Here is a 21,843-nt window from a genome sequence, read left to right on the forward strand (position 1 = left end):
AAACACACACACACACACACACACACACACAACAAAAATCTTCTCACTCTCTGGAGCAGTCTATTTGCATCACAGCTTGTTCTTTAGCCAGGCTACCGTGAACCAGCCCCTTCCAACCTGATCTCAGAAAACAGATTCTATCAAGAGCTCATACTGAGTGGACAACATATCATCTAACTCTACCCCTCAGGCCATAGCCTATTGAATCACTGACTTTATAGGCTAGATTTGTAAAATGAGCTTGGGCAAAGTAGATTCTTTCACAGGAACTTGAAGTAAGAGATGCAGAGAGAAGATGAGGAAGAGCAGTGGGTACAAGCAAGACAGACATGCTCCAGAATCTTGATTGACGATTGAAGAGACCAGGAAAGATGCACAATGAGAAACAAAGATGGGAAGACCCTAGAGAGAAGTGAAGATGAATCAGCCTCTAGAGCCTCAGTTCCACACATTTGCAAGACCTGATGGTTCAGCTCTCTCTGGATTTTCATGAGACTGCTCTGAATGCTTGATCCTCTCCTTCTGTTTCTCAAGATACCTTAAATCGGTTTATTATTTTTCTTGCAATGAAATGAGCCCCATTGAGCCCTAGTATACTAAGCCAAAATAAACCAATAAGAGACACGTGCCACATTTCTAAGCCTTTCTCCAGTGGGGTGAGGAAGGTTTTGAATCTCAAAAATATAATTTTTGTATTTGGTGTAGGATTTTATTTTATTATTTATTTATTTATTTTAGAACCAACAAAGCTTTATGAAACTTGCCTGCCAAGACCCTCTGATCGATCTGCTTTTTCAATATTTAAATGGGGGACAGGCAGATTGCAACACCCAGGCATCCCGCAAAGAAGGAGGCTCATCTTAGGGGCAACTTTTACCTGCTCAAAAATTCATCTCACATTAGCAGTGAGGATTTGGGCATCACCCTGAATTGTTATTTTCCTTACTCATAAGTTTAAGGCATTGGTGTAGGATTTTAAATTGATATCAAAACTGCTTGGAGAAATATATGAAAAGTAAAACTCAAGGCATCTATCATTAAATTTTAGTAACCAGTCTATTTTACATAAGTATCGTGGCAATTCAAGCAGAATAACACTGGCATAAAATCCTCCCTGTTCCTTCCTGGATGTGCTTGAGGTGTCTGACAGCTTAAACATGAAACCAGTTTCACTTCTACTTGAGTGTAACATCCAAATTTACGGAGTCACCATTTTCTATGTTCTCTGATAGTAGATGGACATATCAAGAAGATGGCTTCGCATCAGGCCTCTGGTATAGTCGTAAATAATGCCTGCTGGTATGAGATCTAAAATTAAAGCAGGGGCTCTGGGCTAAGATGGTAACATAGGCGGCTCTTGAATTTGCCTCTTCCCATGGGCTCACCAAACATCTGGCTACACTTGAAGTTGCCTCAGAGAAATCCAGACACTAGTTGAGTCACTCTGACACATCAGACAGCCAAATGGTATCCATACCAAAATGTGTAAGAAAGGCTGAGATTCACTGTCATCATAAATGCCCCTATGCAATCCGGAGGGAACCCCTAATTCCCCATTTCTTCCTGAGAAGTGAAGGGTTTGGATGGCATCTATCTACTGCTCCAACTTATAAGGCTGTCACCCCAAGGAGAAGCCCCCAAATAACTTAGGTCTGAAAGCCTATGGAGCTTCCATTCAGAAGTCCTGAGGACTATAGTAAATAAAGTAGCAGCTGCTAGCGGGTACACCAGCTCACTGTAGGTATCTCCCCAGGGCTCCGCACAAAGGACTCAGATGAAAATGACGATCTACTGGGAGTGGTTTGACTGCATATGTTATAATTGTTACCTGAAGGTCTGGTTTCTAATTAGTATACATCTAGGTATTGACCAGGATCCTTCTCAGAACCTTAAAATAGTCAATAGGAACTTCACCCACTTTCTCCCTCTGGTTCATTCTTGCAAAAGACACAAAGTTATGAGTTTCTTTCTGGAAGAAGCTTGTCCACAAATCTCAAGCTCCAACTTCTATCATTCTTCCTATGGGGCAAGCCCCAGATCACCTAGCTTTGATGGCCATTGGAGCTTGCATTCATGAGCCCCACAGGACTATAGCAACCAAAACAGCTTTAAACCAGTAAAGTAGAACCCCTTGCTCCTATACCAAAGATTAGGGTCAGCACAGAAGGAGTCAGCAAAAATGCCCATTTTCCACTTTCTTCATGGAAAGGGTTTGCATGCATACCATACTGGTTGCTGCCTGAGGCTCCAGCTTCTATTCAGCCTCAATCTAGATGCTGACTGTGACCTTCACCTTTAAGACATGGATGCATCTTCAACCTGAACTACTAGGAGACATTAAGAATAAATACAGAAGTTTGGATGATACCAAAGCCTTGAGAAGAAGGAGGAACTCAGGCTGGGCTAGCTGATGAGGTTTATCTCCTGCATGAGACCAGTCTGTCAAGACTGGGAAAAGTGGCCATTTTATTTAATGCACAGACATTGACCCAGAATGTCATGACAAATGAAGAAACAAAGCAGGTCCCAAACAAAAGGACAAGATCAATCTCCAGAAACCAACGTTAATAAAATGGACATCAGTGCTTTATCCAATAAATACTTCAAATTAATGGTCAGAAAAATACTGAGTCCAGGAGAATAATGCACAAGCGAAGAGAATTTCAACAAAGAAATAGAGTAAGAGCGTATTTTGGTGAACCACTAGAAGTCTGTAGTAAAAAAATCATGGTGTGCAAACTAAATACATACAATTCTTATTTTTCAATCATTCCTCAATAAGCTGGAAGAAAAAACACAAAAGGTAATAAATAATTTTTTTAAATAAGAAGGGATTATTAGCATTCCTACTGTACCAGTTTAATTTAGTGCGCTCAGCCGGAAATTCACCCTTCAGTACCTGCTCTGTTAGAATGAGTTTTTCCTTCATGGTTAAGCACAGTGTGAAGCTTTTTCTGCAGAGGGAGCTGGAGGGCATTTTGGAGAAAGGGAGTTCTTCCCGGTGCTGGCGCACTGAGATTTACTCTTCCTTGTGCCTCCTGCACTTCTGGTCAGCTCTGCAAGTCCATGGGGACATCCTGCTACATTCTGCCCTAACCATGCCCCAAGTGTGCAATCCCTCAGTGACCATATAGCCCTGACCTGGTCTTGGCAGTTGCTCCTTTCAGCTCCCAGGCCATGGAAACACCATGTCCTGTGCTTGTCCCCATGGTAGATCTCAGCTCCCTCTGCACACCTCCCACCAGCCTCAGTTCACCTGTGTTTAAGGGAATACTTCTCAAGGGCCTCACAGGAAGGACACCGGTCACCACAGGTCACGTGGCAATGCTGTCCAACAGTGAGTAGGACTTCCTCTGCATACTTGACCACCACCTACACCCATCTGTGCCCTGATGGTGCCCTGTGACTGTGGTCCAGCTCTGGCCTGAGTAGCTTAGCAAATGTCTGCACTATTCAGTGCTATCCTTGTCAAGTGAGGTCTGCACCCTCGTCTTGAGGGAAACACCCCTTGCACGGTTTTTCTTTTTTAGTCATTCCCTTCTGGTTTTGGTTACCCATTCACATTCTTTTATGTCTTTATCCTCCTATAATTGCTTTATAATTCCTTATATTAAACTTCCTCTCTTCAAATTATGGTGTGGTTTCTGTCTCCTGATGGGACCCAGACCAAGAAATTTACATTTTAATGATTCTGTAAGGATTTAATAAATTAACTCAAGCTAAGCACCTACCGCAGTTCCTGGCCTATAGTTAGTTTCTGATAAATGTTAACACTATCATCACAATCATTATCATCAGCATCACCAAAATTATCTTCATAATCATAAGAGCTGCAAAAGTGGCATGCATTCCTTTATTCAAAGATTATTATTCATGGTTTCTTAAAAAAAAAAAAAGTATATGTTGAGAGCTACCTAAACTTGGCTTTCCTGCACCAGACCCCTACTCCAGCACCTTCAGTCAGTGCTGATACTGTGAAAATCTGCTCTAATCCCACTATATCTGAGGAATTTACCTCTAAGTGTGACCAAGGAAAATCTACCTGCTCTGTATTTTAGTATTTTCATTAAAAAAAAAAAAGGATTATAAAACCCACCTTTCCTACCCAGTGATTAAGTTAATCCTTTATGTTACAAAGCATATGTAATTCTTTATGTAACAAAACTTAGAGTCTGAAGTGCTGTCCCTAAATGAGACCTTATTATTATGGTAGGATAGTCCATTTAAAAAAGAAATGTCCCCTGTAGCAAAAAGAGTTACCATCTTATCTGCCATTTGATTAAAAGTCAGTATAATGGATTTTGAATGGCTCACTTTTGAATACAAATCAGCTGTACCAGGAGTCACACTCTCTTTTTCTTCTTCAAAGTTTCACCTTGTGTTTCTGTGTATGAAGAACTCATCTAACCTGAGTAAAAGAAAGAAAATTCAGTCTGCTTGTGGCCTAAAATGCTGGAATTTCTGTGAATATTGTAGGGAGATTAATAGCTAAAGAAACGAAGCACCCTCTTCATCAACATAGGAAAGGCAAGGTCACACCCAGCCCTTCCAGGTGAAAAAAGAGGGACCAGGATGGATCAAAAGGAGATATTTGCTTCCACAGTGTTCAGTGGGATAGAACATAATGTTCACGCTAACTAGGTCCTTAATAAGCATCCTATCATTGCCTTACTTCTTTTGTAAATATTGTTTATACTACATCAAAAGGTTTCTCTACCATTCAGCTCTACCAATAAATTGCAGTATGTGATTTTGTGTTTATTAAGTGAACTAACATAATGTACATTATTATTCTTAAAAAGTATTTATTCATCCCCCTTATATACTGAATACCTTTTATTCATTTAGGAAAAAACAAAAACCTTGTAGTTTAGAATAACCTAGAGGAACAGCATGAGTGACTCTACCAAACTAACTATTCCATGATATAAAAATGTGCTATTAGGCAAACATTTGTAAGGAGGAAGAACAATGGTACCCCATGTACAGAAATGTGAACGCGATCATTTAACAGAAAAGGAGAATAATGTGAATTGATAATTGCTTCCAAAGGAATTTAAATTTAAAAAAAGAAGCCTTTTTTGTTTTTATAAACATTTTGATGAGCCTGAGGGTGAATTAGAGGATTAGATCTAAAGGGAACTGAATATTCCATCATATTGTCTAAGAATCAGAAGACATTAGTGGAGATTCAGCAGAGAAATGATATGTAGGAAATAGGAATGAGAGAATAGAGAAGGGCCAGCCGGATCTTAATGGCTGGTGCACCTTAGAATAGACAGTTGCCACGGGGGGCCTGGGTGGCTCAGTAGGATAAGCCTTGGTCTTATGTTCAGATCATGATCTCAGGGTCCTAGGATTGAGCCCCACATCAAGCTACCTGCTCAGTGGAGAGTCTGCTTCTCTCTCTCCCTCTATTTCTCTTCTACTCATGTTCTCTTCCTCTCTCTCTCAAATAAATAAAATCTTTAAAAAATTAAATAAATAAGCAGTTGCCAGTAGGCAGTGAAAATCTCTGATGGTGATAAGTCAAAGATTTTGAGAACTCTGTAGGGCTCAGTTTGCTTTGGGTACACACTTTTGATATGAGCATGTGCAAATTGAGAAATTCTAAATTTTACTTCAAGGTCTAGACTGATGAAATGAATATTAGAAACAAACCAGAACAAAGGAAACACAAGTGAAGAAAACAAAGACAGAAAGTCTAAATGTCTTAGAGCTGACAGAATATCAATAAAAAAGACAGAAACCATGGAAGTCAGAAGGCAGTGATTAACTTATTAAAAGCATGAAAGGAAAAAAAAATGTCAACCAAGAATTTTGTATCCAACAAAGTGATCCTACAAATATGAAAAAGAAATTTAGAAATCCCAGATAGGGGCACCTGAGTGGCTCAGTGGGTTAAAGCCTCTGCCTTCGGCTCAGGTCATGATCTCAGGGTTCTGGGATCGAGCCCTGCATCGGGCTCTCTGCTCTGCGGGGAGCCTGCTTCCTCCTCTCTCTCTGCCTGCCTCTCTGCCTAGTTGTGATTTCTCTCTGTCAAATAAATAAAATATTTAAAAAAAAAAAAAAAGAAATCCCAGATAAATAATAGAGTTCATTGGTAGCAGACTGGTCCTACAAGGAACACTAAAGGCAGTCCTTTATTTTGAGAAGAAAGAACACTAGGCAGTTATTTGGAACCACATGAAGAAATAAGCAGTACAATAAAGATAACCACATAGGTAAATATAGAACGATATTAATATTTTTTTGTTTGTAACTCTGTTTTTCTCTATTTGACTTAAAATGCAAATGTATACTGTAATAACTATAAATCTAGGTTGATGGGAATAATGAATAAAGATATATTTTGTGACAAAAAGTGGGAAATGGAGAACAGATCTATAAAAAGACCAATTTTTTGTATAACATTGAAATTATTTTCATAGTAATCAAAACAAAATAATAAAAAATTACGTTGTTAGCAATAATCCTCAAAGGAACAATTAGGAATTTAACTAAAAAATGTGTAGTAAAATAAATGACAAGAGAATTAAGTGTTTCACTAAAAAAAATCTACTTAACAATAAAAAAGGTAATAATGGAGGGGGAGAACAACAAGATATAAAAGAAACACAAACCAAAATGTTATATCTAAATCTGATCTTATCAGTAATTACACAAAATGTAAAACTATTAAGTTCTACACTTAAAACGCAGATTAATAGAGTGGATAAAAGGACAAAATCAACTATGTATTATATAGAGGTAATGTAGTCTAGATTCAAAGATGCAAATAGTTTGAAAAAAAAAGGATGGAAAATGATACACCTTGCAAACAGTAACCAGAAGAAAGCTGGAAGAGCCACACTAATATTGCAAGATAGACTTTAAGACAAATATTATTACTAGAAACAAGGGTATATTGTCATATTTGTTATGTAATAATAATGATAAGTAAATATAACAAGTACAAACATATATGCACCAGAAAACAGAGTTCTAAATATGTAAAGCAAAGACAAAATTATAGGGAAAAATAGATAATAGAACTCAACTCTACAAACACAGACCTAACAAATACCAAAACACAAAACACTGAATAACAACAAATGCACATTCCTGTCAATTGCACATGGACTGTCCTCCAGAATAGAGCATATGTTATCCCATTAAAAACAAACAAACAAATAAAAACCTCAATACATTCAAAAGGCTTTAAGTCATAAAAAGTATGTTCCCTGATCACAATGGAATGAAATTGGGAATCAACAGCAGTAGGAAATTTTAGAAACTCACAAATTTGTGGAAATTAAGCAATATACTTCAAAATAACCAATGAATTGAAGAAGACATCACAAGGGAAATCAGATGATATTTTGAGATATTTTAAAACAAAGATGCAACATACCAAAATGTAAAGGACACACCAAAAGTGGGGTTGAGGGAAATTTGTGGTGTAAATGCCTGAATTAAGAAGAAAGATCTCACATGAATAATCCAGACTTCCCTCTTCAGACATTAGAAAAGGAAAAAACAAAACAAAACAAAACAGAAAAACCTAAATCCAAAGCAAGAAGAAGGAGATATATAATGAGACTAGATTAGAAATAAATAAAACAGAATTGAAATAGTAGAGAAAAATCTTGATAAAAATCTTGTCTTGATGAGCACTGAGTAATGCATGGAACTGTTGGATCATTTTATTGTATGCCTGAAACTAATAAGGCATTGTATGTGAACTGCACTGAAATTAAAATAAAAAAAAAGAACATCCTTCATTACATTATTCAATATCCTGTATATACAGATATATTAAACAATTTTTCCTGGAGTCCAGCATGTAGAATGTATTAAAAAAAAATTAGAGAAAAACCAAGTAAACGGAAGTTGTTTTTTTTTTTTTTAAAGATCAGCAAAACTGACAAACTTTGAGCAAAATTAACCAAGAAAAATAGAAAGAAGTCTTAAATACTAAAACAGAAATGAAAGTAGAGACTTTACTACTAATATTCTGGAACTCATAAGGATGATCATCAAATACTCTCAGAAACACAAGAAGGTACCACTTTGCACCCAAAAGGAGAGCAATATTTAAAGTTGGACAATAACACTTATTGACAAGGATGTGGGGAAACTGAAAATCCCACAGGGTTCTGGTGAGGATGTAAAATGGTGCAGCCACTTTGGAAACACTTTGACTCTTTCTCAAAAATGAAACAACGAATTATCACATGCATTAGTTTGCTAGGACTGCTATAACCAAGCAGCACAAACTAGGTGACTAGAACAACACAATTTTATTCCCTCACAGTGGGGGCTAGAAATCTGACATCAAGGTGTCCACAGGGTTGGTTCCTTCTGAGAACTGTGAGGCGAATGTTCCAGGCGTTTCTCCTGGCTTCTGGTGGTTTGTGGGCAATCTTTTGTGTTCTGTGGTTTGTAGACACATCATCCCAATCTTCACCTTCTTGTTCACATGGCATTCTCCCTGTGTGTCTGGGTCCAGATTTCTCCCTTTTTGATGGACACCAGTGCTCTGGGATTAGAAACTCACCTGACTGTAATATGAATTTGTCTTAACCATATCTTAATTGTAACTGTAACAACTCTATCTCCAAATCAGGTCACATTCTGAGGCATGGGCACTAGGACTTCAACATACGCGTTTCTGAGGGGAGGGAAAGACACAATTTCATCACTAACACCATAGGATCCAGCAACTTCATTGCTGGCATATACCTATAAAAACATGTTTATACAAAAACTTGTACATGAATGTTTATAGCAGCGTTATTCATAATAGCCAAAAAGTAGAAACAATTTAAATGTCTTTCAGGTGATGAATACATAAACAAAACATGGTATAGATGTACAATTGAATTTTTATTCAGCCATAAAAAGAAATGAAATCTTGATACTTGCTACAACACAGATGTACCTTGAAAACATTTTCCAACTGTAAGAAGCAAGACGCAAAAGGCCTCCCACTGTATTACTCTGCTTTTATGAAACGCCCAAAATAGAAAGATTTATGGAGACAGTAAAAACATTACTCTTTGCTACAGGATGGTGGATAGGGGAGGAGGGAGTAACTGTATGAGTTTTTTTTCAGGTACTAAAAATCTTCTGAAATCAGCCAATGGTGATGGTGGCACAGCCTTGTAAACACACTAAAAACCACTGACTTATGTACTTTAACACGGTGAACTCTGTCATATTAGAATTATATCTCAACACACATAATTAAATACATAAATATCTTGATTCTTTATGATTTTCATTCCTTAGAGCAGCCCTCTTCAAGACAAACTGTACTTATTGCTCTGTGTTTTAAATATATGCCTGCACCCTTTTAATATATTTCTCTTTGCATAAAATGGTTTGTGGAAGTTATCTGGTTGCAATCCAATAATGATAATTAAGAAAAGAACAACGGTGCACAAGTTTAACGCAGTTTAAATGAATGACTGGACGTTTCAATGATCAGTGCAAAAGGAGTTGTGTATGTGGTAGGAATGTACCTTGAAAACATTTTCTGCAAGAATCTAGTATGCCCCAAACAGACCTTACAGGAAGATTTGCCTGCCCTAGCGTGTGGCGTGAATTACAGGCATACCCTTCCTGCCCTTAAACTGCTGTAGGAGGTATTCCTCAAATACGTTACTTTCCACAGCTGCCATATGGAATTTTTTTTATCTGGAATATTTCTAGGGATCTGATTATGGGTGAGGAAGAACTATCTACTTTTTTTGATGAAAGAAAATTCCTGACTTTCTTTAGATGTCATTTTCGTCTGATACCACCCAGTTTTAGAGGAAGAAGAAAAAGTTTAGCTCAATTTTCTCATTTTTTTTTCAGATACTTTAGTTTCTCAGGGTCATAAAATGAATTAATTTTTTAAGATTCGGCTTGGGGAAAGAATTTGTTAGACATTTGTATATATATACAACCCACTCTTATTTCCTCTTCATTTTCAACTTTGAATCATTCTGCATAATTTATGCTTCTTTTTATTTAGTATGCTTGTATGTTATTTTTGCTTCTTGAATACGTTTTTATTTTTCTTCATAGATTGTAATCTTCGGAGTTCGACACTTTTATCTTACTCGTTTATTATTTAATTCTTTATAATGATAGAAAATTTATTTGTTCCTTCTCCATGAAGGCTGAATTCATGAGTGAATGGATATAGTTCAAGTTGTTGGATACAATTCCAGAAGGTCTAGTTTCAGTGCCTGTATCCTTGGTGCCTTACTCTCCTGAACCATCTCAGGAGTGTCTGAGCAGAACACTGGAGAATACGACATGTTCCAGGTTTACAATTATGAGAGGCAGAGTTTTGAGGTTAATTATAAGTGGACAATATCTGTAGGAACAAAGGGCATCAGCACAGCAGTTTCTCAGGGCTGTGATAGTCTGACATGCGTTGTGATTCTCCAGAAGTCACGATCTGACTCAGGTCACTTCACTCAACAACTTCTGAAAGGACTGCTTTATGTAACATCCTTTCTGAAATGTTTATCTACCTTTTAACTTTTTAAATCTTCATTTCCAGATTTCTGTCTCTGTTAATGATGGTGGCAGCAAATGTGTCTGCTTTTATCTTTCCTAGTCCCCAGTGACCCTGTTCCTTCATCTGGAAGGAGTAGAGCTTCTAATGAAGGTGGGCTTGTTTTGTTGCGTGTGTGTGTGTGTGTGTGTGTGTGTGTGTGTGTGTGTGTGTTTCATTATCTGAATTGTTTCCTTTAATGTTGCTGAGTGAAGTGCCAGCCCTTAAAACAGTGATTTCCACAGAGGAATAGAACTACACAGGCCATTTTGCAGTAAGGTTTTCATCTGTCATGAAAGAACTTACAAAAGAAATCAGAAAAATACATTGCACGTCTCATAAAGCTAATTCCACTAAATTAAAAAAAATATTTCTCTGACCATGTTCTTTCTTTTATAAATTGAGGATGAGAACTCACAGAAGGGCTTTCTGTTAATTTGGTGGTTGATTTTGCTTGTTTTTGCCTACTTGGTAAGATAAAAAGTTATTCCTCTGGTTCGATTCCTTTGAAAGCTTTGTCAAGGTGTTTCTGATCTGTGATTATTCCAAGCTGGAAACCACTGAAGTAGCTCATGACTGGGCATTATTTTCCTATTTTTTCTATTTGTACCTTTGGTCTTACAAAAACTTTCATATTTTTAAAATAAAAGTCCTGGTATTAAAACCTCCAGAAAAAAATTCAGTGGGACTGATTAAATTTTTAAGTGAATTCCTTAAGGCATATTCAATAATTTAATTTTTAAAATTACTCTTTAATTATGAGTAATTAAAGAGTAAATTCCTTAAGACATATTCAATTGACATAATATTAAAAAATAAAGGTTTCAGACTTACTTTCAAGTATTGAAGTAATTTCTTCTTTTTTTAATCTTTTCTTTTCCTCTTCCTCCATTCTCCTGCCATTTATTGACAGGTTGTTTTTCTTTAAAGATTCATTTATTTTATTTGAGAGAGAGAGAGAGAAGGATCAGAGGGAGGGGCAGAGGGAGAAGGAGAGACCTTTATTTTTAAGATTTTATTTATTTATTTGACAGAGAGAGAAATCACAAATAGGCAGAGACAGGCAGAGGGAGAAGGGGAAGCAGGCTCCCCACTGAGCAGAGAGCCCAATGTGGAGCTCGATCCCAGGACTCTGAGATCATGACCTGAGTTGAAGGCAGAGGCTTTAACCCACTGAGCCACCCAGGCACCCCTAAGGAGAGAGAGTCTTAAGCAGACTCCACACTGAGCACAGAGCTGGACCCAGGGCTTAATCTCATGACCCTGAAATAGTGACCTGAGATCACAATCAGAACCAAAGCAAAGAGTCTGACAATTAACCTACAGCACACCCATGCACCCCAAAAGTTTTTTTGCTTTTTGTTTTTAATGAAATAAGCTGCTTGGGATTATATTTTCAGAAATTGCAAGTAAAATTGTAAAAATCATAATACAGAAATATGTATGCATATATATGTGTGTATATATACACACATACAGGCATATACATACACAAAATGTAGTTCTTTCATTAAGTGGATCCAAGAATGTTCATTTTTAGAAAAAGTTAATTTTTAGTCTAAGCAATAATTATAATGGCAAGCATGATCACTTTAATACACAAAAACAAAACATTTTATTTGACCTGTCAACAAATTTTGCAAAAAAATCCTCAATAAAAGAAGGAAAGTTTCCTAAAATGACTGATTAGTAAACAAACCTTAAACTAAAACAATTAATATTTATTGTCAAATAACCAAGGAACATTTCTACTTCCACATATTCTGTAGGAACCATGAGTTGAGAAACAAAACCAGAATTTGGGAGTTTCAATGACATGAGCAGTTTTTAAATATCTTGAGTTGTTAGAGTTAGAACAAAAAAAAAAGTAGAACCCATATAATTAAGTAATTTTTGTCTTTATTTGACAAAAACATACCAATTGTACTTCATAGCCATTTGGAAGCCCTAATACTGAATTTCACTTCCTCCTTGTGGTGAAGAAGCAGCAGTTTTATGGCTCAGCATGTTTCCCTAATATATTAATATGAAAACTAACGAGTTCTTTCTCCCATCACACACACCCACAGGTATTGAGAGGAAAGCACAGTAACGTTTAGGCAATAGGTAAAAGGACACTTGGAAGCAGTTAGGAGCCTGATCTCGCTGGTGGTAAACAGCAGTGGCAACCATGGCCCCCTAGTGTGTGACCACATCTCAGGAGATGAAAATCCTTGGTATAATCAAACAGATGCTGATGCCAAATCCAGTAAAAAATAACTCATTCTTGATAAAAAGTAGAGAAACTTAATAGATTTAATTGATTCACAAATTATCAAGGAAATGTCACTTAATGGTCACTCAAAAAGATCTGGAAAAAAAAAAAACCATGAAAAACAGGGCAAGATGGTATAAAAACATAAATGTCATGACTTCCACTATACAGTTGATAAAGTCCCTGATGACAGTCTTATGGAGAAAACTGAGAATAATTAAGTTTTCCCTACATGATTTACTGACAAACTTCTTTGATGGCAGCATCATCAATGCATCTCAATGTTCACATACTACCTGTTCCTCAACTTCCCATTACCACATCCCATGACTTGTCATTTGAAACATGTCTCCTTTTCTCCTGGGCTTGGATGATTAGTTTCCTGTTGTTTCCATGTCCTGTGCTCTGCCTTGTTCATTGTATGTATTAAGTGTTAAGCATGAGCTGGGGATATGTAGTAACTCAACTTGCTTTGCTGGAAGAAAATCATACCTTAAAATACCTTAATTTTCATCCAGCTTTACCACATGATTTCAGATTCTGAGTCTCAGTAAGGTTTTGTTAGAAAGAAGAGTATTGCCAGTGATATTTATCATGATTTTTGTCATCCTACCAACATTCTATCTTTGTAAGGTTTCAGCTATGTGCTCACCAGTGGCAGTGAGTGATGATTCCCCATGAAGAGAAATGTTTTGACATGGATAAAGTATACTGAGAAAAGATGAACAACAGCTGAGAGGTTCAAAATATCATTGTTTTAACCCTGCATTATACTGTGAGACAAAATGCTGGATAGTATGCTAAAAAATGAATTCAATTTATCACTATGAATCATCAGATCAAATCTGAGTACAAAGATTTGACTTGGTTAGGATATTTTAAATATTGGAATAAGACTAAAAGAATCAAACTGTCAGGATTTTGACTAGTTCAGTAGTTGAGATTAATGCCTCTCACCTTTAAACACTACCCACCACCTCCTACCCAAGCACACACAATGACCAGCAAAGTTTTTGAGACTTCTAGTGGTGGTTTGCCCTCCATTTAATTCAGGTATCTAGCAATTCTTCCCACCAACATGAACTAACATTACAAAATTAACATCTGCTAACATTTGTCAATTAAGTGTTATTTTTGCAAATGAACACAGGAATAGGAATTTTAACACATAAATGAAGGCAAAACTATTTGGGAGACCAAAGGACCTTGTCCCGTCCCCCCTATAATTCAGTATATGTGCTGCCGAAGCGAGCACTCCCCCCTATAATTCAGAATGTAAATGTTTGATCAAGATTCTCTCTGTCCCCTTTTCACATGATCATTTCAACTCTATTATATTAGTCTCTTCTATTAATAATAGTCTTATTGTACTCTAAAATGGAGTGGAAAGCATTAGAGTATGGCAAGACATAATCCAAGGGAGAGGACAATCAGCCCATGAGCATTATAGTGGCTGCTGGAGTGCTCTGCTGCTGTCACTCAGGTAGTAAGGGAGGGGAAGGACACTCCCCTAAGCATCAAGTCCATGTGGAAAGCCACATGAAAATTTATTTAGGTTAACAAGGCAAGAAACAACAAATGTTGGAGAGGTCGTGGAGAAAGGGGAAACCTCTTATACCGTTGGTGGGAATGGAAGTTGGTGCAGCCACTTTGGAAAACAGTGTGGAGGTTCCTCAAAAAATAAAAAATAGAGCTACCCTATGACCTGGCAATTGCACTCCTGGATATTTACCCCAAAGATACAGATGTAGTGAGCCAAAGAGTCACCTGCACCCCATTGTTTGTAACAGCAATGTCCACAATAGCCAAACTGTGGGAAGAGCCAAGATGCCCTTCAACAGACAAATGGATAAGGAAGATGTGGTCCATATATACAATGGACTATTACTCAGCCTTCAGGAAAGATGAATTCCCAACTTCGGCACAACTTGGATGTTGAGGAGATTATGCTGAGTGAAATAAATCAAGTAGAGAAAGTCAATTACCATATGGTTTCACTTACTTGTGGAACACAGGGAATAACATGGAGGACATTAGGAGAAGGAAGGGAAAAAATGAAGGGGGAAGAATCGGAGGGGGAGACGAACCATAAGAGACTGTGGACTCAGAAACAGACTGAGGGTTTTAGAGGGGAGGAGGGTGAAGGGATGGGTTGGCGCAGTGATGGGTATTAAGGAGGGCACGTATTGCATGGAGCACTGGTATTATACATAAACAATGAATCTTGGAACACTACACCAAAAACTAATGATATACTGTATGGTGACTAACATAACATTAAAAAAAAATTTAAAAGAGAAAAATTTATTTGGGGACATAATGTTGCCATTTGTTGCTTTCACTTTCTTTATTTTTAATTTTTAAATCTTGTGTAAAGTAATATGAGCATGTGGTTAAAAGATCAAACAGTACAAAAACAAACTGAAAATGAAAATGAGCAGTGTTTTCTGTACCACTCCTTCCCAAAAACACTGCTCAAATGACCACTTCAAGTTTTTTTTCATTTGTTTCTTCTGGTACTGAACTTCATGTTTCTAAATAACGTGCTTCTCTGCTATCTTGGATTTATGTTTTAGATTTTATCAGGTTCTGGGGAGAGACTGCATGGGTGACTCTAAGCCCAGTGATTTAACATTTCTATACATCCATTCATCATCTATAAAAGGATTCATACCAATACCATATATTTCATGAGATTTTATTAAATGAAACCCCACATAAATAGTTTGGACGTGCCTGGCATGTAGTAAGCACTCAATACATGTTTTGTTAATACTGCCATTAATCACAATTTCATTATTTTTTTTTCCAGTCGATTCACTTTATAACTGACGAAAATGGATTGTTCTAACACCATTCCCATGATGTGTATCTATTCAGCACTAGAGACAACTGCTTAGGGCCTATGGGATTTTCAAGAGCTTATGTTTGAAAAAACAAACAAACAAACAAAAACCTTGTTCCAAAAATATAAGAAGAAAAATGCAAATGTAAAATTACTAACTCTTCAGCTGATTGAAAAATATAACATTATTAGTCAACTGTAAACTCTCTCATACTTATCTATAAATTCTTTGGATGCATTCCACTATATCATGATATGGATTAGGGTTCCAAAAGCCACATCACATTCTTCCAACAGAGTCATGTATCCTTTTATAATTGAATGATAAGCAGTGTTCACATTATTATCTCTGATAATAATTGTGTGTGATAAAAATTTTACCAAGTATATAATTCTTTTCTATAGTGAACAACTGCCGACCTTTTGACTTGCCTAATTTTCCCTGCACCTTTTCTTTTCAGATCTGTCCCATCATATCATCTTATCACATGTTTTCAGAGACGTCCTTCCTTGATCTCATCCCTGCCTCACTTGTGACCTATCATCCCTAGAGCCGCTGCCCAGAGGCTGTCCCAGGATGTCCTTATCTCATGAACTCTGTTGATGGACCCAGCCTGCACCATATCTTCCTCTTCCTTGTTTGAGGCCCACATTTCTTTAAAAGCACATCTTTTTATTTACTCATTTATTTGAGAAAGCAAGAGATCGTGAACAGGGTGGGGAGAGGTAGAGGCAGAGAGAGAAGCAAACACCCCACTGAGCAGGGAGCAGGTGAGGCTCAATCCCAGGACCCTGAGATCATGATTTGAGCCAGAGGCAGATGCTTAACTGTCTGAGCCACCCAGGCAATCTATCTAAAAGCACATCTTTAAGTAACTTCCTAAAAAAGAATATGTGGGAGGTGAACTTAATGAAAATGTAAATGTGAAAATGTCATAACCTTGCATTTCAAAATGCACACGTTTCTAGGATAAAAATATTTTTCCCTCAAAATTTGGGAGCTATTGGAGTCAAGATGGCGGGGAAGTAGGAGGAGGCGCCGTTTCAACCTGTACCCTAAAGTGAGCTGATTACCTACCAAAGAACTCCGACCACCCATGAAATCAGCCTGAGATCAGAATTATACACGTCTGGGTCTCTACAGGAGCAGAAGACGCCAGTGGCAGGTGCTCATAGGCGCTAGCCTGGAGCTCTGGCATCCAGAAAAACCAGACATTCCCAGCCCGGGACAGCGGGAAAATCTCAGTGTGCGATCTCTGCTCGGAACCTCTCTGGTGGTCTGGAGCTGCCCAGACAGCCGCCGCTGCCCTGGTTTTGGGTACAATGAGGAGCTCCTGCATCCCCAGGGACCATGACTCAGAACCGACTCTGCCAGCAGCTCTGCAGAGCATTCTGAGGCTTCTCTCTGAGAGGGAGGTCGGGGTGCAGTTTGCTCTCCTCTAAAACTCCAAAAACCATCAAAAGCTGTCAAGGCGAGAGAAAGCAGATGAAAGAACATAAAAAGCCCCAGAGAACAAAAGCCTGAAAAATACAGTTTCCTCAGAGCCCACCCCCTTGAGGGGAGCGGGAGGACCTAACTCAGGGAACATCATTGTCTGAAAACCCACGTGGCAGGCCCCTCCCCCAGAAAACCAACCAGGAAGGAAGAAAAAAAAAAAAAAGACTACAAGAGAACAACCACCACTAGTTCATAAATACAACTTTTATTTTTAACTCTTTACCAATATTCTGGTTCTTTTTTTTTTATACATACAGATAATTTTTTAACCTATTTACCACCACACTGAGATGTCCAGTACGTCAAATTCTTTAATAACCTTCTAACCTGAACTTTTTGATACATACACCCGTGTTTTTCTTCTGCTTTTCTATTTTTTAATTCTTTTTTAATTTTAACTTAGTTTAGTCTAGTTTATTTTTTTTAATTTTTATTTTCTACTATTCATATAGAGTTAAACTTCAAGGTAATCCCCTTTCCCCAATCAATGCTACCCCTATAGGCAAACCAGTTTCTAATCCCCCTGTAACTTAGGAAAGTTGAGTCCCTTAACAAAAACATCAAGATACATTCAGGAAGAATCAAAATAACCTTCCTCACCCACACTGAGAATTTATAACCACTCTCCCAATTTTTCCTTCTGTCAGTGTTTCTGTGAATTTGTGTCTGTCCTGATAATATATAAATCTTATACTTGGGTTTCTTTCTGATGAGGTTCTTCCCATTTTTTTTCCTTCTATATATATTTTTTTCTCTTGTCATATACTTTTATCAGTCTTTTTGTTTGTCTGTTTTTGTTTGTATACTTCACAAATCTTACCTTGTGGCCCATTTGGGCTGAGCCTTCTCTTTTATCTTCCCTTTTTTTCCTATCTCTCTCTCTCTCTCCTTTTTTTTCTTTTTTCCTTTTTTCTTTTCCATTTTTTTTCTTCTTCTTTATTTGTTTTTCTTTTCTTATTTCTCTCATTTGGGTGGGGAATCCTGATTGCACAGAAGCGTTCCAGGGTGCACACTGACTGTATCACAATCGATAAGTCCAGCTGCATCTGTTCAGTCATCTCTTACCAAAATGACTAGGAGGAGGAATACCCAACAGAAGAAAAATACACAGGATGGGCCTTCTGCAACAGAGCTAATGGCTATCGAAATAGACAATATGTCAGAAAAGGAATTCAGACTAACAACTATCCAGGCAATAGCTAGGTTGGAGAAAGCCATGGATGACCAAACAGAATTGATTAGGGCAGAACTGAAAGCCACCAGGGATGATGTTCACAATGTTAGGGCAGAACTGAAAGCCACCAGGGATGATGTTCAAAATGCTCTCAATGAGTTCCAATCTAATCTAAATTCTCTAAAAGCTAGGGTAACTGAGACAGAAGATAGAATTAGTGATCTGGAGGACAAACAGATAGAGAGAAAGGATCAGGAAGAACCCTGGAACAAACAGCTCAGAAGCCACGAAAACAGAATCAGGGAAATAAATGATGCCATGAAACGTTCCAACATCAGAATTATTGGAATCCCTGAAGGGGAGGAAAAAGAAAGAAGTCTAGAAGATATAGTGGAAGAAGTTGTCTATGAAAATTTTCCCAATCTCACAAATGGAAACAACGTTCATGTACTAGAGGCAGAGAGATTTCCTCCCAAGATTTTAGATTCTCGAAAGTCCTCACGACATCTTATAGTTAGAATGAGGAATTATGTTTCACGACAGACCCTCTTAAAAGCAGCTAGGATAAAGAAGCTCCTTACATACAGAGGAAAGCCCATTAGAATAACATCAAACCTTTCCACAGAGACCTGACAAGCCAGGAAGGGCTGGCAAAATATATTCAGAGTGCCAAATGAGAAGAACATGCAACCAGGAATACTCTATCCAGCAAGAGTGACATTTAAAATGGATGGAGAGATAAAGAGTTTCCAAGACCCGCAAGGCTTAAAAGACTATGCGACCACCAAGCCGACACTGCAGGAAATATTAAGGGGGGTCCTATAAAAGAGAAAAAATCCTAAGAATATCATTGAACAGAAATATAGAAACAATCTACAGACAGAAAGACTTCAAAGGCAACACGATGTCAATAAAAACCTCTCAATAATCACTCTCAATGTGAATGGCCTAAATGCGCCCATGAAACGACACAGGGTTGCAGATTGGCTAAAACGACAGGACCCATCCATATGTTGTCTACAAGAGACCCATTTTGAACCTAAGGATACACCCAGACTGAAAGTGAAGGGATGGAGAAGCATCTTTCATGCCAAAGGGCCTCAAAAGAAGGCCAGGGTAGCGATTCTCATATCAGATAAATTAGATTTTAAACTAAAGACTGTAGTCAGGATACAGAAGGACACTACATAATTCTTAAAGGGATTATCCGCCAAGATGATCTAACAATTGTGAATATCTATGCCCCAATATGGGAGCACCCAATTACATAAGAAAACTATTAATCAAGATAAAGAGTCATATTAATATGAACACAATAATAGTAGGAGATCTTAATACGCCTCTCTCAGAAATAGACAGATCATCGAAGCAGAAAATTAATAAAGAAATAAGAGCATTGAATGAAACATTGGACCAGATGGACCTCATCAACATATACAGAACATTCCACCCTAAAACAACAGAATACTCATTCTTCTCAAGTGCACATGAAACCTTCTCCAGAATAGATCACATACTGGGTCACAAAGCAGGACTCAACCGATACCAAAAGACTGACATTATTCTCTGCCTATTCTCCGATCACAATGCTTTGAAACTGGAACTCAATCACAAGGAAAAGTTCAGAAGGAACTCAAACACCTGGAAGCTAAAGACCACCTTGCTTAAGAATGCTTGGATCAACCAGGAGATCAAAGATGAACTTAAACAATTCATGGAAACCAATGAGAATGAAGACACTTCAGTCCAAAACCTATGGGATACAGCAAAGGCGGTTCTAAGGGGGAAATACATAGCCATCCAAGCCTCCCTCAAAAAAATTGAAAAATCCAGAATACATCAGCTGTCTCTATACCTTAAAGAACTTTAGAATCCACAACAAATCAAACCAACTTCACACACAAGAAGGGAAATAATCAAGATTAGAGCAGAGATCAATGAGGTAGAAACGAGAGATACAAGAGAAGGTATCAATGAACCTAGAAGCTGGTTTTTTGAAAGAATCAATAAGATTGATAAACCACTGGCCACACTAATCCAAAAGAAAAGAGAGAAAGCCCAAATTAATAAAATTATGAATGAAAAGGGAGAGATCACAACTAACACCAAGGAAATAGAAACAATCATCAGAAATTATTACCAACAGTTATATGCCAATAAGCTAAGCAACCTAGATGAAATGGATGCATTCCTGGAAAGCTACAAACTCCCAAAATTGAACCAGGAAGAAATTGACAACCTGAATAGACCGATATCTAGTAATGATATTGAAGCAGTGATCAAAACCTCCCAAAAAACAAGAGTCCAGGACCTGACGGATTCCCTGGGGAATTCTACCAAACTTTCAAAGAAGAAATAACACCAATTCTTCTGAAGCTGTTCCAAAAAATTGAAGCAGAAGGAAAACTTCCAGACTCTTTTTATGAAGCCAGCATTACCCTGATCCCCAAACCAGGCAAAGACCCTACCAAAAAGGAGAATTTCAGACCAATATCACTGATGAATATGGATGCAAAGATTCTCAACAAGATCCTAGCAAACAGGATCCCGCAGCATATTAAAAAGATTATCCACCATGAACAGGTGAGATTTATCCCTGGGTTGCAAGGTTGGTTCAACATTCGCAAATCAATCCATATGATAGAACAAATCAATAAGAGAAGAGAGAAGAGCCACATGGTCCTCTCAATTGATGCAGAAAAAACATTTGACAACATCCAGCATCCGTTCCTGATGAAAACGCTTCAAAGTATAGGGATAGAGAGAACATTCCTGAACTTCATAAAATCTATCTATGAAAGACCCACAGCAAATGTCATCCTCAATGGGAAAAAGCTTGTAGCCTTCCCGTTGAGATCAGGAACACGACAAGGATGCCCACTCTCACCACTCTTGTTCAACATAGTATTAGAAGTCCTAGCAACGGCAATCAGACAACAAAGAGAAATAAAAGGTATCCAAATTGTCAAGGAAGAAGTCAAACTCTCTCTGTTCGCAGATGACATGATTCTTTATATGGAAAACCCCAAAGACTCCACCTCCAAACTACTAGAACTCATACAGCAATTCAGTAACGTGGCAGGATACAAAGTCAATGTACAGAAATCAGTGGCTTTCTTATACACTAACAATGAAAATACAGAAAGGGAAATTAGAGAATCAATTCCATTTACTATAGCACCAAGAACCATAAGATACCTGGGAATAAACCTAACCAAAGAGTAAAGGACCTCTACTGGAGGAACTACAGAACACTCATGAAAGAAATTGAAGAAGACACAAAAAGGTGGAAGACTGTTCCACGCTCTTGGATTGGAAGAATAAACATTGTTAAAATGGCTATACTGCCTAGAGCAATCTATACTTTTAATGCCATTCTGATCAAAATTCCACCGGTATTTTTCAAGGAGCTGAAGCAAATAATCCTAAAATTTGTATGGAATCAGAAGAGACCCCGAATTGCTAAGGAAATGTTGAAAAACAAAAACAAAACTGGCAGCATCACGTTATCCGATTTCAAGCTTTACTACAAAGCTGT

The 21,843-nt window shown here is 37.7% G+C and overlaps 1 non-coding gene across 1 annotated transcript; it reads right to left on the bottom strand.

Annotated features, from left to right (window-relative positions):
- Window positions 1-813: 813 nt before the first annotated feature.
- On the bottom strand, window positions 814-963 carry LOC123927373. The gene has a single exon (XR_006815450.1). It is a non-coding gene; the product is annotated as a U12 minor spliceosomal RNA (small nuclear RNA).
- Between the last annotated feature and the right edge of the window lie 20,880 nt (window positions 964-21,843).

The sequence above is a fragment of the Meles meles genome, chromosome 16 (genome assembly GCF_922984935.1).
Source record: "Meles meles chromosome 16, mMelMel3.1 paternal haplotype, whole genome shotgun sequence".
NCBI lineage: Eukaryota > Metazoa > Chordata > Mammalia > Carnivora > Mustelidae > Meles > Meles meles.